Below are 18674 nucleotides of genomic sequence, written 5' to 3'. Positions count from 1 at the left end.
TTTGGGTATGTAGGATACCCAAAAGGCCAACGACGACGATTTATCTTCTATTTTCTGTTTACTGTGAATATCACAGTTACTAATAGTTTTATTTTTGTTCTTATTTATATACTATCACTTTATATACGCGCGTACATTAAAAAAGTACCTTAATTTTTATTTAAAGAAGACGTTCTTAAATTTGATCAAGATTTAATTAAATTAATTTTATTTAAGGATAATTTGATATTTTTATTACAATTAAATATTTAATTTAACTCTGACCAGTTACCATGTAATGTTTTCATTTCGTATAAGGTGAAATTATAAAAACAAAAACTTATTTTTTTTTATCACCGCTTTACTATTTAACGGTATAGTATAATAAAACGTAGCTATAGTAGTATCGGTGGTATATAAGAAATACATTAAGCTATGCAGATAACGCTAACTTACACTATCTCAAATTCTCTAGATATTTAAACAATTATGTGATAGCGTTAGTCAGTTATTTCTATTTTAGGAAACGTTCAGGAAGTACTTTGCGGTCACGTAAAGGTATTCAGGTTTCGTACCTTACTTGGCAATAATTGAAATAAACCAGGTGACATTACTGTGCTCAGTCACGCACCAGCTTGATGTAAGTATTTTATGTAAGGTCCTTACTGCTCTATGATACTGAAATATTTGACTTTCAGTATTCATTCATTGCATAGTTTATTATAATATTGATAAGCTAGTTATCAATTACAAAAATATATCTAAATTGTCAATTTAAGTTATTAAATAGATTCACAGGAATATAAATCTGTTATTGCAAACATTAAAAAGAAGTCATTATCTTTATTGTCACTTCTATTAATACGTCTTTGTTTGTTTGATTTTTTTCGCTAATTTTATCAACTGATTATGAATAACTATTTGAGCAATATGCACGACCTATTGCCACTTCATTTGCTAATTCCTCGGACTTTATCAGTCACTTATTATTATTTATTATACACTAATATAATAACTTTTAAACTAATGTACTTTTCTGATTTGAACTAGAGTATTGGTATAATATTATCTGTAATTATAAAGTATCCATTAGCAATTACTATCAATCGTCATTATCTATTCCAATTACTTCTTAATCTAAAAATCATTGTCACAAATTAAATTAAAAGTCTGAATTCGCTAACGAAGCATTGAATTATAACAGACGATTAATTAATTGTACGTAATTACCAACTCTATCATGGTGAGATTAAAATTTTTTGAATATTTCATTGTGCTCTCCTGCCAAGTTCACGTCATGTAGCCAGTCCTTTGTGGTAATATCTGCGTCTGAAATTCTGTTGTGATAAATGATGAGTCAATCCAATGAGATCGTAACTTCCCATTTTAGCTCCGCCTTAACTGCTACAGATATTTATAACTTTGTTCGGTAATATTTAATATGCCTGATGCCATAATATTATTTTATAAACGTTTAAAATCCACTAATTTTAGAGATAGTGAAATGACACTTCAGAATATAAATACTCGTATTTAGATACTTGGATATTATTTTCTAAAATTTTGTCTGCTAAGTCTAATTTTAAATTCATTTTTCTATAATTTCCTTTACTATTTTAAGAGAGCAGAGAAGAATTATAATATTACATAATCCGTACAATTATAAATAAAATTTTAATTAATAATTTTTCCGTTGATTTAAACTTTATTTTTGATCAATATAAAGATACTCCACTCTTTAAAGAATTCCAATAATTATGCATGACGAATTGTGATAAGTTTATAGGTATATTCAACACTACAGCAATACTTGATAATAACTCAAATTTAATATTTACTTATACCTACGATTACGATACAAAATATATATATATATATATATATATATATATATATATATATATATATATATATATATATATTGTTATATATTTTGTACATAATCAAATATACGCTATTAATGAATATTGACTAATTGTTATATTACATTTACATGGCGAAACAAAATTACATCCGTTTAAGAGAAAAAAAAAATTCCCCAAAGAAACGCAAGTCGAAATATTACGTAAAAAATATTGAGCCTGTTATATTAAACGGCGCATGGTTTTATTCATCCATGCATGTATTCTTGGGAAAAATGTTCAGTTTCAACGGCAAGACACTCTCTTAAAATTATGCTATTAATTTAAATTTTAACCTATGTATATATAATATAATATCTTGTAAATTACGGTACATTATATCTATTAGGTAATGTAATTAACTACACAACATTATGAACATATATGTTATATATAGTAATTAATACATTACACGACATTAAGTACTACAAGTACATCAAAATCAACCTTAAAATAGTTCCCCAGCTATCGCGCTCAAGTATCACGATAGTTTAGTCACCTCGGCCGCGTTTGTAATATAAAACCACGTCTTCTTTCAACAGTTAATCCCTTTTGAAATCAATGGAGCGATAACGTCCCTCTCATGCATATTCGTCCATTTAATAGTAATCCAAATGAGCGATTAGCGTCGCGGCGCGTGGGTGTGGATTAACCTTAGTCCGGAATTAGAGCAGACGCACACGATCGACGACGTTTGGATTATTTCACCTCGGTGAAGAAATTCGAAAGTTAAGATAAATGCGAGTAGATATCACTTTGCAGAAAGCGGTTTAAATAGTAATATTGATAATTCATGTTGACAATTTCAGTATTCTTAGTATTGAAAGAATAAAATGTGTTTCCACATTCGTGTTTAAACCGTGAAGCAGTTGTGTTTGCACGGCTGTGTTTCGATTTGAAGAGTGGGATATGGCGTGAATTTACTGGGTACAGAAGAATAACACCTGAGTCCTCAGGAATGGCAACGCATGGGGGTATCATGGGTACAACAGTATACTCTGTTATGTCCATGGTACTGCTCATGTCTATAGGCGACGGTTACCACTTTCCATCAAGTGGACCGTCAGTTTGTTTGCCATTCGAAGTTGTATAAAAAAAAGTTCATGGATGAGCGACAAGGACTTATATGGAAGTAAAGGTTGTTATTGTAAAAGAAATATACAAATAAATTCACAATTATTGATGTCATTACGTAACATATACATATAAATACAAATGAATGATTATAACATTATTATGAGATTAGTTACACAATCAATCCAAGAACTTAAATACGGGTTAAATAAATAATAACTTATTTAGCATAAAATACGATGTAATTGATATAAAATTACTATGCGAAGTGGACCTTGTCTTCATGAATATGATGGATCAAGTGGGTTTGATTTGAAGGTAATAAACCGTAATTAAAGTATCATCCATCTACCTTCAATTAGTAGAAAATTATTGTACAAAGTCAACTATAGGGAAATTTGCAATAGCCGCCAGTTTGTATATTTTTGTCCTATTAGTATTTCTACAGCATAGCAGTAGTATTAGAGGTGATAGTCACTACTTTTCATCACTTGTATTGTCACCTATTTGCCATTCTAAATGCCGCGTAAAATAGTGGCATTTCTCTAGGTAAAATACCTACCATTAAAAATCAGCAGCGACTTGTCTGCTGCGTACAATCGACTGAAACTTACCAACGCTCGCCCAAATTAAAAAAGCTTATCTGGCACCAGTATAATTATGCTGCCTCTGTCAGGTAACGTTTTTACTCTAAATTAGGCTATTAAATTCATTTATTATGTTTTTTATTCAATATGCCTAAATAAAGTCGTACATTATTATGCACATACTAGTACTTACCATAAATTCAATATTGTAGTAACGTTCAATTTGCAATTTCATCTGAACAACATCATTAATTGTTATTATTAAAAACGATTACGCGGCGGAATTAAAACGATAAAGCGACACAATGGCGACGATAATACGGCGAAATCGAATCAATAACGAGACGAAATTGTGATACTATTGACGATTCAAAGAGTTGTCAATAGGTACCTGTGGCTCGATTCTCGTAAAATCAAACCGTGCAAATATAATCGGAGTTGAAAAGTCATTCGATCGAAGTTCTATCCAAAGTTTGTTTGTTTATTATTCACATACGAGTATTACATTGTCAGTCGAGTTGTAAACTAAAGATCTTTACAATTACTTTTCTCTGTATTGTACTGTTTTAATACAAAATATATTATATAATTATACAAGATAAATACATAACTATTAATAAAGTATATAATAAATTACATATTTAATATATAATATAAACTATAGGAAAAGATTATCTACAATTCATCAGCACAAGTGAAAGATGAGAGTCGGTCATTACGATAGCGTTACTATTTACGATCGTGTCACTTTAATTTTGTATTTATCTGGAAGATTTGACAGCCAAAGTGTCAAAATGTGGCTATAACAATGTGATGACAATGTAGCGGCGATATTATAACGGTATCGTAGTAAAATCGTAACGAGATCGTTAATCTAAGGGTAGATGAACAGAAGCAATATGAATACGACGTCATTTTTGCTATATTTTTGTTTTTATTGGATGAAATATCTTTAGTAGTAGGTGAGTTGTAATCAGGTTCGTTAGCCCATCGTGTCGAATAATTCCACGATGATTTTCAAAGGTACCATGTGGTGGTCAATCTGATAGAGTATATTACTAACAATGGAGTTGCTAAAATTTATATTATAGGACCAAACAGAACCCTTTCAAATAAAAAAAAAGTAATTTCCAAATTATAATGAGTAAAGTTTATAATTGATGGAGATATGAGACAACAAATATAAAAAATACCACTGAATTAAGAAGCGCCTCCTTTTTAGAAATCATTTGAAAACTAAATATAATTTGAACAAAATGTTAAATATAATATACAGCAATTTTTCTATAATAACTCTCAGACCAGTAATCAAAAGTAAATTGGAGTTATATTGAGTGAGATTCATTTGTTAGTAATTTCCAGTCAATGTGACTGCAATAAATGATTTGGAAATATTTGTATCAGTATAATTGATACTAAATTAATATCTACCATTTGGCACATAGTTACAAAATTACTTTTAAATTGATAGTAACATAAAACAGATTAATTTTTAGAATTTTTGGGCTGCAAATTTTGTGGTTTATCAAAAACGGGAAATACCGCGATAATTTAGATAATTTATAATAATTTACCTGAATTATTTCGATGTTTCAACCCTCGATATAGTATACACGATTTATGTTATGTGAGACAACAAGTGGGTAGAAGAAAAAACTTCTATCCCGGACGAGCAGACATGACAGCGTTACATTAGTCTACTCGTGACCATGGCCAGTGTAACCTTGTCAAAATATCGAGACCATCATCATCATCATCATCATATCAACTATATTATATCCACTGCTGTATATAAGCCATAGGCCATTTGCACAAATGATATTATTATATTGAGAGTTGAAACGTCGAGATGATACAGGTAAATTATTAAAATTTTCCTAAATTAATGTACAAAATAAATAAGATAAATAAAATTAATCCTACAGAAAAATCTAAATATTACTATATACCTACTTTTACTTATATTGGTGCTGTGATTCAACATATGTTTTTAGGATAAGACCCACGTTGTATCTCTTTGCAAATTCATTACATAATTTTAAATGCTAATGAACTGTCGTCTGGAAAGCTGGGAGATGAATAATGAAACGACCGATACCAATCTAGTAATTCTCAATGATTGAAGATATTTATAAGGGTTTACTAGAAAACTGATTTCATCAGTGTAGTAAACGAAATTGACTTAATTCTTATAAATAATTTAGTTTTAAAACAAATTGTGGTAAAATATTATATTTATTATATATTATATCTTTGTTTATTAATTATTGTTTATCTCTTTATTTTACACTTAATTCCCAATTTGAAAGAAAGTGACAAAACAGTGTAATAGTTCAATTTGTTGAAGGTTTTAGTTTTTATGAATAAGAGGGTTAGTATTTCAAGAGATCGATACATATATTTTTCATCATTGTTATTAAAAAAAAAAACGATAAATCGTCATAAGACGTAGTCACTTTTTGTTGTCTGTCTGCCTGTTTCTCTGTTTACTTTTCTTTTTAAGCCACATGATAATTAAAATCATGGTATCGAAATACGAACAGAGGATCAAGTTATAACTTTATTTTTTGTAATATATGTTATATATTTATTATTTTATTATAATTTTGCTTAGAAGGTTTGTTAGTAATATAATATGAAAAATTGCAGTCGAATTGAGAACCAACTTAATTATTTCATTTGAAACAACAAGAGTAGTTACTATGTAATTAATACAAACTCTGTTTTATATATTAAATACAATAGATACGAATGAGAGCAACACCAGTAATGAATAATTAATTTGGTTAAATGATAATCTGCTCTTATTTGAATGGTATAACTGTTTTGTGATTACGTTTAATCGCAAATTCCCTTTCTAATAAAATATTAACACAACTAAACACAGTGATTAATCGCTCAGTGAATATACCTTTCATATCCTGACGCGCTATTACAGTTCTAGAACCATTAATTTATATATTTAGCGTTCAGTTTACGTATTTGTATACAAATTATTCCTAATATTACGAAACAGAGATAAGAATTAATTCCACTAATGTTATAAACTAGCGACCCGCCCTGGCTTCGCACGGATGCAATATTTGTTTGAGTAACTTTTAAACTATTCGACACATTTTAGTGTGGCTAGTATTTTGACGTGTGTGAAAGTATATAATAAATTAATAATTGAATAATTATTAACAATAATAAATAAACCTCCTGACCCACTACATCAATTAACATGCTGTAAAAAGTAAACTTTATCTCCATGAAATTTCCATTTTGATTTAGCTATTTGTTCTTATAAGAATTTGTGAACAATATGTAACACCTATATCCAAACATAATTTTCTAAAATTTATTTTACTGAGATTTTTTTGGCTGAAGTAATAAATTATTATTATTGTTATTTTAACTATTACTAATTATTAGATATATGGTATTACGGACTTCTTTTTGTAGTTAAAAGTATTGAATATTTTCTCTATAGATTTTATTTATTTATTTCCAACCGTTTACGCAGCGCACGCAATATTATAGAATTTTTGCCGATTTCAATTATATTTATTGTGAATAATTATTGAAAATATATACATATCAAAATAAAATGTACTCTATAATACTCAAGAATAATACACCTTTCTAACAGTGTAAGAATTTTTAAAATTGAATCAGTAGCACCAGAGATTACCCAAATATTTAAACTCACAAATTTACCTCTTTATAATATCAGTATAGGTAAAAAAGTTTATGAAGATATTTGAAAGTTTGATATATAATTATTGTCGGAATGCTATATTTGTAAAAATATATGTTACTTAATCAAGTTTTATTAGAAAGCAGGTGTAATTAGCAGCTGTTTAAAAATAACTTACACAAGTGTCTTCGAATGAAATAAATGTTATGTTATTGAACATAAATATCATGGAATAACAATATGTATTATTTATATAAGTTTTCGAATAACTTTCCAGTGATAGGGAATACCTCTAACGAACGGGCAGCTGCCTTGTCCTCTGCCATGCTTCAAATGCTCGCAAAAACGTGAACAAGTTAAATGTTAACTGTAAAGAACTTAATCGACAAATGCGTGGTAACTATTGATTACATGAATTTACAGATTGCAGCTGTGAGCATATAACGTTAAATAAAAAAAAACATAGACATCAGGCATCGATATTGCACATTTCATTAAGAGACAATTTTCGCATTGTACATATTATTGTAATTTCGTCAGACATATGTAAGTACAAGTTTTCTGTATTTCCTAACAAAGTTTATTTCATTTATTATCCTTTCTAGAGATTAATCTATAGACTTTACGGATAAAGGTCGTGAATTTGTTTCCTGCACGAAAAATATTTGTTTAGCTACGTAAAAGTAAGGCAATTGAGTTAGTATTACGAGACTAAAGTTCCTAGTGTCTGCTAGTATTGACGAAATAAATTTACCTACTTTATTTTTACTGTAGTGCCAAAAGGTGGGTAATGTATTTCTGGAGTATATACTCTTAATGAAGCGCAATAATATTATTAGATTTGTGTTAATTATAAGAGCATTAACTCTACAAATTATAATACAGTTTTTTGTTGTTATCAAATACTTCGTAATACTCGTATTGTAGGCCGCGTGGTCCTGGCATAGAAATGGTCATCCCTTCCTTTTCCGTGGGTGTCGATAAGGGAGAACGAGGGATGAGCAGGAGCATCCCTCTTAAAAAAATTTCGTAACCTAACTGCGGTTGCCAATCCACCTGCAAAGCATGGCAACTACTGGCAAAACCCTCCCCAGGGGGATGCTTATGTTCAGCAGTAAAAAGTTAAAGGTCAATATGATGATGATGATATTATATTCTCTCTAACCGCATTGTGTTGGCTGGAAGAAATCTATTTAAGAGATAAGCTTAAGTTGTTAAACTAATCGCTGTATCTTTTTATTAAGCACAATAAAGAATATATGTGATGATGACTCGTATTATAATATCTTTTAATTCTTTTGTCATCATATCATATCAGCCATTATCCGTCCACTGCTGAACATAGGTTTTTTTTTATAAAGAAAAATCTTTATTAAAGTAAGTTTATGTACTGCAGGATATTATGTCTAATCATATTAACAACGTTCATTTTGAGTGACTATATAATTCCAATGTTACGCGAGCTGCATTGTTATACCAAATCTTACAGACATTTCAATTCTTTCATCTGATGGTAGTCACTGTAAACCAAATGACTAGATAGTTTATATAAAGCTTAAATCTTCTCTTGTAATTCATCCAGCAATTTGGAACTAGACATAGATAATATGGGTACTGTTCTGTTATCTATTTTCCTCTGGACATTGATTGTGGAAAAAGGTGATCAGCCATTTCGAAATCGGCCATAACGGTCATAACCATAACTTTGTACAAAAGTCGTTTCCTTGGGTACCTCTGTCCCGTTCGTGTTTCAACCGTAAAGCAGTTGTGTTTGCATGGCTGTGTTTGGGTTTGAAGGGTAGGATATGGCGTGAATTTACTGGGTACGGAGGAATAACACCTGAGTCCTCAGGAATGGCAACGCGTGAGGGGTAATATGAGCGAAACAGTATACTCTATTATGTCCATGGTACTGCTCATGTCTATAGGCGACGGTTTTCACTTTCCATCAGGTGAGCCGTCAGCTTGTTTGCTATTCAAAGTTATATTAAAAAAAATAGATGTCTACATTCATTTTGAACGGGTTCGTTATTTCTATAATATATATGTATTGGATAACTGATATTTAATATATTTATTATTGGGCTAATATAACTGCAACATACAATAGATACTACTTTATATTAATTAACATATATTATTCGTAGTTGGAATTTTGTAACCACACCTTATACGAACAGATTATTTTATAGTTATAAAAGTATATAATAATGTGAACATTTTAATATGAATATAAGACTCTTATAAACTTAAAAGTCTGGAGTTAATGTGATCATTTAGATAAAACGTGATAATTTACCATAAACCACGAAAGACGTGCAAGTCTAGATGTTAATATAGTACATTTATAACAGTAACATAGTGATTATCATTATTTCAAAATAATCGCTAGGTAGTAAATAGGTGTTCATGTCAAAATTATCCTGAAACATGAACCAACCGAAAACAAAATATAATCTTTTTACTTAATATGAGCAGGAATTCCCGTCAGAACAGGTTATGTTCCTTTAGGTCAACCGCTGTCGCAACCACTTCAATTGACTTGTCGCCTGCAAGTGTTTGTATTAAGAAATATGTGACGTTTATTGTAAGTCAATAGTCCCGCATGTGGGCGCTGCCCCATTATCGGCGATTTGGACACAAATGGTCAGTGGTCACTCTCACGACTCACTCTTATCTATAAAGTGACAATGCATTCGTCGAAAAAAGAATTGTCCCAGTTATCTTTTGTTTTTAATAAAAATATGCAATTATAAATTCCCTCAAAGTTTTAATTATGTCGTAAAGAGTTTTTATACTAGAGTTTTTATGAAATTTACTCACTAGTTGCTAATGGTAAAAAACCTTTATGTATTTATATAAATAACACAAAATAGTTGATACATATACCAAAAGGTGGTTTTAACTTTTGAGAAGTCCTCAAACATAGATACCTCTGTCTCACTCTATTCTATTGCCAAAAAGTACGTTTTTTTTATACAACTTAAAATGGCAAACAAGCTGACGGCCCACCTAATGGAAAGTGGTAACCGTCGCCTATAGACATGAACAGTACCATGGACATAACAGAGTATACTATTTCACCCATGATACCCCCCATGCGTTGCCATTCCTGAGGACTTACATTGCTGTGTTTCGGTTTGAGGGATATATATTATACAATTATTGAAAATGAAGACATAATATTTTAGTTCTTTTAAATGGCTCTGCTTTAGAAATATCATTTCTGAACGCTCCTTTTATTTAGTTAGATGAAGTATGGCTTATATCTGCTTAAAAAATCTGATATTAGTACTATGTTATAAAGATTATTATTATCGACTAATATGATATCTATGAAATTGAGTTTATTTGATTGTTTTCGACATATTAATAGTTTAACAAATTGCTATTGAACCTGGTATACACGTACTATTTAAGGTAGAGAAGAATATAGAAAACTGATTATATCTTTCAGTGACCATATCCTGGTTATGCGAATGATGTCGCTATATCGGATAGAAATAATATTACAATACAATAAATACAGTTCATTCAGCCAGTAGTATATGGAATAAATCTTATGTCCCGTTAGATGGTAAATCGCATGGTCGCTGTACAAATGAGTCACTCGATAATAATTTGACACATGCCTTCCTCGTCACATTGACGGTATGCACTCGTTATTTTTATCACATTTTTATTGACATTCAAGCTGCCGCCGCTTTTTGTAACTGTATCGATGTATGAATATTTAAATTGTTGTTGTTCTTTCCAGATGCGAGTTACGAGTGCAGTTTAAAAATGTCATAAGGTAATTATTTTAAGTAATTAATTATGTAAATAAGGTATATATTTATATATTCCTTATTTTAAAATTGTAATAAAAAAACAAATGTACAGATTAAACAAATGGTACAATTATATTTTTTATCATAGTCTTGTATCGTTTTTAAATATTAAAAAAAAAATAACATCGTTAACACATCTAATCAATGGTGTTCTCGTTCCCCCGTTGCGATTAGACGATTAGAAAGAAGCAAACCAAATAATAAATACCAGAGATAGAAATTAGTAATACTAATTAATACCAGTTTACATCATATTATATAACATGATTCAAACGATTTTTAGAGACCAAAATGGAATAGCTTACTTCTTATCTATTTGCACTTGGAAACAGTTATCTTATTTACTAATTATTAACAAACACATACTCATCCATTCAATAAGTTGGATTTAATTGAATACATTCAAAGCAGAGAAAATTGCGTAAATTATTTTAAACATATTTTACTGTTACTACTATTTGTATTTGTATAATTAATTCTAAAATTCATACTATTCATAAAACATTCAAATGCAACAAAGCACTCCAGGAATCTAGGAATGATTGATTTGGCAGTGTAAATTGATCCTTATTTCGTGTTTACAACATTCATAACAAACTATGAAACTCGAACTTAGATAATATAGAATCATAGTAAAAATACAAAATTTTATTATAACACACCACTATCATTCAATTAATGTCTTATTAATATCACAATCATGTCCATATTTATTTAATTGTATATTTCTGAATATGTGATATTTAGATATATATTGTAGAATCATAGTAAAAATAGAGAACTGTAATAAACATAAAGTACAGAATATGTTACTCAAACGATGTTATCTTCATAACAAATAAAAAACAAATTGACTTTCCTGAAATAATAATGTACGAAGTTACCGTAACCTTCAGGTAATTCTACTAAGAAGACATCCAATTATTATTATGTGTATAGCAACAATACATTATTCTTTCCGTTATGTGTTCAAAATAAACCTTATTAATACAATACCTATCACAGTATTCATCATCGTCATCTAAGTCGTTATCCGTCCACTGCTGAATATAGGTCTCCCCATAGACTGTCATAAGGATATTACTAGTATTTTATTTTTTATCTTTTAACCGACAGAGTTGGGTAGTAAACAGTACATATTTAAAAATAATAGAACCTATTATAAACGTGAAGTTTAGTTTATTATATTGTTAATGACTCAACTAATCATTGTAAAACATGGTAGACTATTTGGTAAAGATCATAGTTTAGTTTTTGTCCCCGTCAATCAACATATACCGATCATGCGACTCAATTTGATAATACATTTTAGTAATCAAATAATCGATTCTGAATACTAGAGGAATAAATATCAATTAAGTTAGGGAAATATATGAGGTGAAATATCATACATAGAGAGCGGAACAACACATTTAGTTATACTAGACTCTAGTTATACATGTACATTTAAACTGATTTTCTCTTTATATTTTTTTTTATATTATATTTTATATATTATGTGTAATGTGATTAATCATTTAAAATTTGTATCTATTTCAATATATTTTAATTCACGATCGAGGCTTGACGTGATACGATTACAGTAAATAAAACTTATGTACCTGACTTTTATTGCTGGCGTTTCAGGTCTTATAGGTTAGTACCTATGAATTCATAGACGTATTTAAGAAGCCAGGTAGGCCGCGCATACCCCAGATTACGAGTATAGTTTTTATACTATGTGCAAAAACATATTTGAAAGTACATAATATGCCTTCTTTAAACGGCCAGACCTCCGTGGATATTAATCTTAAATACGCCAATAGGTATTATTTACTTGTAATCGCGTCGCATTAAATCCCGATTCTAAATTTAAATATGTGTAAATAACACAAAAGTTTAAAATTACAATGCACCGCAGACAAAGTTGCATGCTTATCTGGTATATAATATACGCCCACAGATTAGTAAACAGGGATAATACAGTGAAAGCTGTATAAGTTAATTAACTTAGGCGGTCCATTCCACAAATCCCCGCTAGCCGGGATTATTGGTTTGCTTTCGACAAGTCTCCCATAAATGAGGTTAATACTGAAATGTTTGTGGAAATAATACGACATACAGTTAGCGTATTGAAATTATATTTTTACCTTTAGATGAAATCTAGACGCGGCGGGTATCAAAAATGTAACAATGGTTAATGGTCTGTTGGTTTATGCGTAATTTTTTCCATACTCTACGAAATTCTAAAAATGCAATATTAATAAAATTATAAAAATAAAAAATTCTAATCCGGACCTGAGCAATCTGCATTCATTGATCCATTGCAAGTTTAGCTTGTCGCTAATATATAACCGCCTTTTGTATCACTTCTCATAAAATTACCCGTATTTGATATTACATAAAAATATACATAGTTTAATAAAAAGTGAATAAATAAATATGGACTTTGATATATACTTACTATATGGAAAGAAGAAGGATACATAGGCTACGCTTTATTCCGGTCAATAAACATAACCAAGTCACACGGACGGAGTCGCAGGCTAAAGCTTGTATTATAATAAAGACGTCACGAAAAATATAGAACAACTATAGAATGTTTAATACAACATTAATAACGCTGCAATAGACAAACGACATGACACATTATTGTTTATGCCATATGGATTGTGATAAGGGCATCCGATACTGATACATAAATATGACAACGCCACACACGTCAACACAAATATTGTAACTCCAATATTACAAGCGTATCCCTTCTCATTGAATGTTCCGTTATTATCCTCTCGTTATAATAACGACAGGAACAAATTGTAAAGATACTTTCTTACTAAAAATAAATATTGTTATATCGATATAAGTATATTTTTTTCTATAGCTATCCATATATTCTGAATATATTTATATAGAGTTTAGATAAGTAATAAAGTTCATTCTCAATAGTTTAGATGGAAATTTTATTAAATAAATTAGGTACATTCAAATAGATAGAAAAAGGTAAATTTTTATTTTATTTCAGTACTGGTTTAAAACTACTATTTTTTTTTATACAACTTACAATGGCAAACAAGCCGACGGCCCACCTGATGGAAAGTGGTAACCGTCGCCTATAGACATGAGCAGTACCAGGAACATAACAGAGTATACTGTTTCGCCCATGATACCCCCCATGCGTTGCCATTCCTGAGGACGATTCAAATGTTATTCCTCTGTACCTTGTAAATTCACGTCATATCCCACCCTTCAAACCGAAACACAGACAGGATAAGAACAATATTGACTTTAAAGTTAAAAATATATTAAATCAGCCGTTAATTTTATATTATTATTTTAAGGGGGATGCTGCTACCCATCCCTCGACCATGATGGTTAATCACTTTTTTATTATTTTGAATGAAATTTAACACGTAATAACTAATCAAATTGCCATATGGTCCCGACATAAAATGGACCACTCCTTCCTTTTGCGTAGATGTCGTAAGAGGCGACTGAGTGAAATTTATAGGTAGTGAGATAGGCAGTAGCGTTACTCTTAAAATATCCCCAAAACCATCGCCTAACCGCGGTTGTCAACCCATCTGCCAATCGTGGCAACTACTACCAAAACCCTCCTTATAGAAGAGGCCTATGTTCAGCAGTGGACAGTTAACGGTTGATATGAACTAGCCAAAATAAGGAAGAGCTCGTAAACAAATATTTTATTACAGAGACCGGAAACGAAAAATGATAGTTGAGATAGGTAGATATGTATTCCGCTCTTACTGTCAGTGGGGGACCGTTGTTAAGGACATAACGACATAACGCCTGTATTTAATGACTTATAGATGATCCTTACTCACACCAAACTGCCTATACCAACTACTAGAGATCATATAAACGACCTAAATTAACCCAAGCTTGATTTATACCTTAAGCCATATATAAAATTGCTAATTACTTAGATGCGTATATTGTACGTTCATTAAACTATGTAATAATTATGCTCATAAAAACTTAACTATATCCACAGTTCAAGGCAAAACCAGAGATTTCCCGTCTCGTACGCCTCGGGCGTATGTCAACCGCTCCGCTACAGATTATGCCCTAATCCCCTTTCTGTACTAAGCCGCTTTCGTAGCTTTGTGCTGAGAATGTTGCGATGCTCGTCAAGTGTGCCTTAAATCTGTTTTCATAGGCCACCACACGTGTACTGAGCTTTCATGATTAATTCGATTTTTAAGTAGGCTAGTTTGCTATTATACCTGTATATTGAATAGACTCTATATCGTTTACAATTTGGGGACAATGTAAACTGATACTTATTTTTATGATATAAACTAGACTAGCTATTACCCGCGACTTTACATGCGTCACTCGTTTGAAAGTTGTGTTATGTGTGTGTTTCAATTCGTTCAAGCATGATTAAGTTACAAATATACAAACATATTTATAAACTATGACATTTAAAATATTAGTACTATCTGTAACTATTTTGTACTGTGACCGAGTTGTGTCCATCAATATTATAGACCGAGATAAAAAGTAATTTCTTTCTCCATACAAAATACCTACTAACGTCTACACTAGACATAACGATAAAGCACCAAAATAACAAATAAATTTATAATAAGTAATAAAGCTAATATTTTTAAGAACTGCACAGCCCTGGTATAGTCAGACAATTACACATATACTATATCGTAGTTCTTTCATTTGCATCCATGTGAAATCAATGTAGTGTACGAAACTAAATATATTGATGGACAGATACTATTACCATTTACTTCTTTTTATCTTAACAATAAAAAACCTACTATCATAAATAATATCGTCATAAATTTTCCAAATATTCATGTCAAAAAGCAACATATCCTTAAAGCCCCATACAACCATCACCATCACTGATGTGACAGCATACAACTTTCAGTTTGAAAAGCATAATTTTTGTATCATTTTTTATTTAATAACTTCAATGTTATTTTGTAAAATAAGAACGTAAATTAGTCTAAATTACTTCCAATTTATTTAATTATAGACTATCTTTAAAATAAAATATCACATTCCTTTGAATACAGTCAAGCTTTACCCTCGTAATATTTGCCGAGTAAACCTTTTTCAGCAAGATAACTGCTGGGTACAGAACAAAAATGTCACAAGTGGTAATCGATGGAGAGCTAATGTGGGTTTAATGCGGCCTCGAGTTCGAGACGCGTGTCTCGACATTGCCCGGCGAGATTACCGAATAATCCCCTTTCTTTGTGCCTAAGTCACTCGGCTCCCAACTCAAGCCCAGTATGCTATTTCGCGAATCAATTGCGATTTATAACTCTTAAAACACATTCCGTTGGAGTTCAGTCGTATTGCTTTCTTTGGATACAAATCAATATTGAAATAGTATGCGCCAGATGTTAAGCTATAAGATTTCAACAGTTGTATAAGTATACTTATGTAAGCTATACATCTAAAAGCACACATTCACATTCGTATTGTTAAGCAACTAAAAGTAACTTTTTAAGCATTACCTAAAATATACAGATTTTAATTATTTTGGTAAAGTTAATCTTATAATTAGTATCGATCGAAAGTTGTACCTGAATTCTTGTTATCCAAACTACCATACCTCACAAACCGCCACGCAGATTGTTATCAATGAGCATTCTAGAATAGTTAATATTGACAAAAAAAAACTCTAACAGAAAAATCGACATTAAAAATAACAAGTAACATTTCAAACGTAAGACTAGATATAAAACGGAAGATCGTCTCGAAGCCGCTCACCGCATCTGTTCTGTGCACGAATTCTAAGAAAGTTGATTTTGTATTATATGTTACTGTAAAAACTCAAACTACGTTCAGTCTTAAGATTTACCAAGTTTGAATGAGGGTAATCGTGTTTTTCGTACTTATACCTTAATTATACCAGTGTAATAAAAGTTCGAAATAGACGTACCAAATAAGGTAAATGTTAAAAACTTATTCTAGAGCCGAACATTCGCTTGACATATTCCAGTAATATATAAAGTACAAAAAAAACCTTTTTTTTTAATATTTCTTTTATCTTTATATCACTTATAACCTAGTACGTTATTACATTAGATCACAAATTCTTTCCGTCCTGTAGCGCGATCAAATAAATAAAAAATAAATGTTTTGTAAATATTATTATCATGCTTTCCTAAAATCAATGTGTAAAATAATTTCATTTAATCGCCACATCAATACAAGCTAGTATTCACCAAAGTGTAATGATAAAAGTCCAAAAATCATTAAATTTTATAGATTATTAATTCTTAGGTACACATATTGATATTTAAGACGTAATATTGATAACTAGTTTTCATAGTTTTACAGTAACACGTAGGATAAACTACAAAAATAATAGATAAAACGCCAGATGTTGCTCACAAAACTGTGAATACTCAAAAAATTTGTTTACATTAGCATTTGTGATAACAACTAAATACCGTCCGTGCGCGTTTCGTGAGACGTATTTTGTTTAAGACAAATAAAGCAGTGTGCCGTCGAAATTTATTTACTCACTAAATGTAAATAAATCGTTTCGATAATCAGTCCTTCCTTTAATAAAAGAATAACGTGGGAAACTCGTCCTGTTATTTTCTCCGCGATACTTTTAGTTTTTTTTAGTATTTCCCTATTTCGATGAAATATTTCAGAATGGCAGTGACATTTAAATTTATAACGACTCGCTGACTTCAGAAAAATGTAAGTTTTCTTTCGGATTTAATAAATGCAGGAAAAAAGTAACACCAGCGCTGGATAGAAAAACTTCCTATTGAATAAAATTTGATCCGTATTTTAAATCCGCTTCAGATACATTTATTTTTAGTTAAAGAACTGAGTAATACTTTCATAAAATAAGTAAACACTTTCATCCGACATCTATAATTAATCTGACAGGATATAAAAGTTTTTATAACTTTAATTTACCGAATTTATCTCCAATTATTGTCAAGGATTTCGCTTTCTTTTCAATTTCTTTTGTCAAATTTATTATTGGATTTAAGTGAAGTATTTCTATCAAAGTTTTGTATTGTAAGCTAGGTCTAAAGTGAAATGTAAATGAGATTTTTAAAAACGAGCGTTTTTTTTACTTTCCTTTCACCTCTACCTAAAGGTTGTCTGGAAGTGATTGCTTTAGCAATAAGAACGCCTTTTGTATTTCATAAGTGCAATATATAAATATTCTTTTGTATTATTCTTCAAGTGGATCAATAAAGAGTAAATAAATGTATTCCATATAGGTATTTCAGTTGTCTACTAAGCGGTTTATTTTTTTTTTTTAGTGTATTAAATTTACCAGATCGTGATTTCGAATCGGACAACATTTGTAAACAACCTTAACAAATCTATTAATCTTAGAAAATGCCTTTATTTATACAATAAAAATATAGCATTGGGAATTATTATATAAGTAATAAATTTAATTCATTTAAGTTTTAAAAATCTATTATATAACTTCTATAAAACTAACTCATCCAATGGCATGATAAGTACAATTCTTACTTATTTTAAAGGTGAAAGTAAGTTTGTTTGTAACCTATTGATATCTTAACCTATCTTATTTATAGCCATATTTAGGTCGGCAGCACACCTGCAATGCCTTTAGTGTTGTGGGTGTTCATTGGCGGCGGTAGTCACT

The 18674-nt window shown here is 30.3% G+C and overlaps 1 protein-coding gene across 4 annotated transcripts in view; it reads left to right on the top strand.

Annotated features, from left to right (window-relative positions):
• The window catches only part of LOC113520651 (uncharacterized), a 157995-nt gene that overhangs the window by 95127 nt on the left and 44194 nt on the right, over positions 1-18674 (top strand). For all 4 annotated transcript variants that reach the window (XR_003402355.3, XR_004223982.2, XM_031910136.2 and 1 more), the window contains exon 2: positions 10978-11013. The gene's annotated coding sequence lies outside the window, so the exon portion shown is untranslated. The remainder of the gene's footprint in view (positions 1-10977; positions 11014-18674) is intronic.

This window comes from Galleria mellonella, unplaced genomic scaffold (genome assembly GCF_026898425.1).
Source record: "Galleria mellonella isolate WM207_F2 unplaced genomic scaffold, CSIRO_AGI_GalMel_v1 utg36, whole genome shotgun sequence".
Classification (NCBI taxonomy): Eukaryota; Metazoa; Arthropoda; class Insecta; order Lepidoptera; family Pyralidae; genus Galleria; species Galleria mellonella.
The sequence above is the reverse complement of the archived record's forward strand: the minus strand, read 5'-3'. Positions and strand labels throughout refer to the sequence as shown.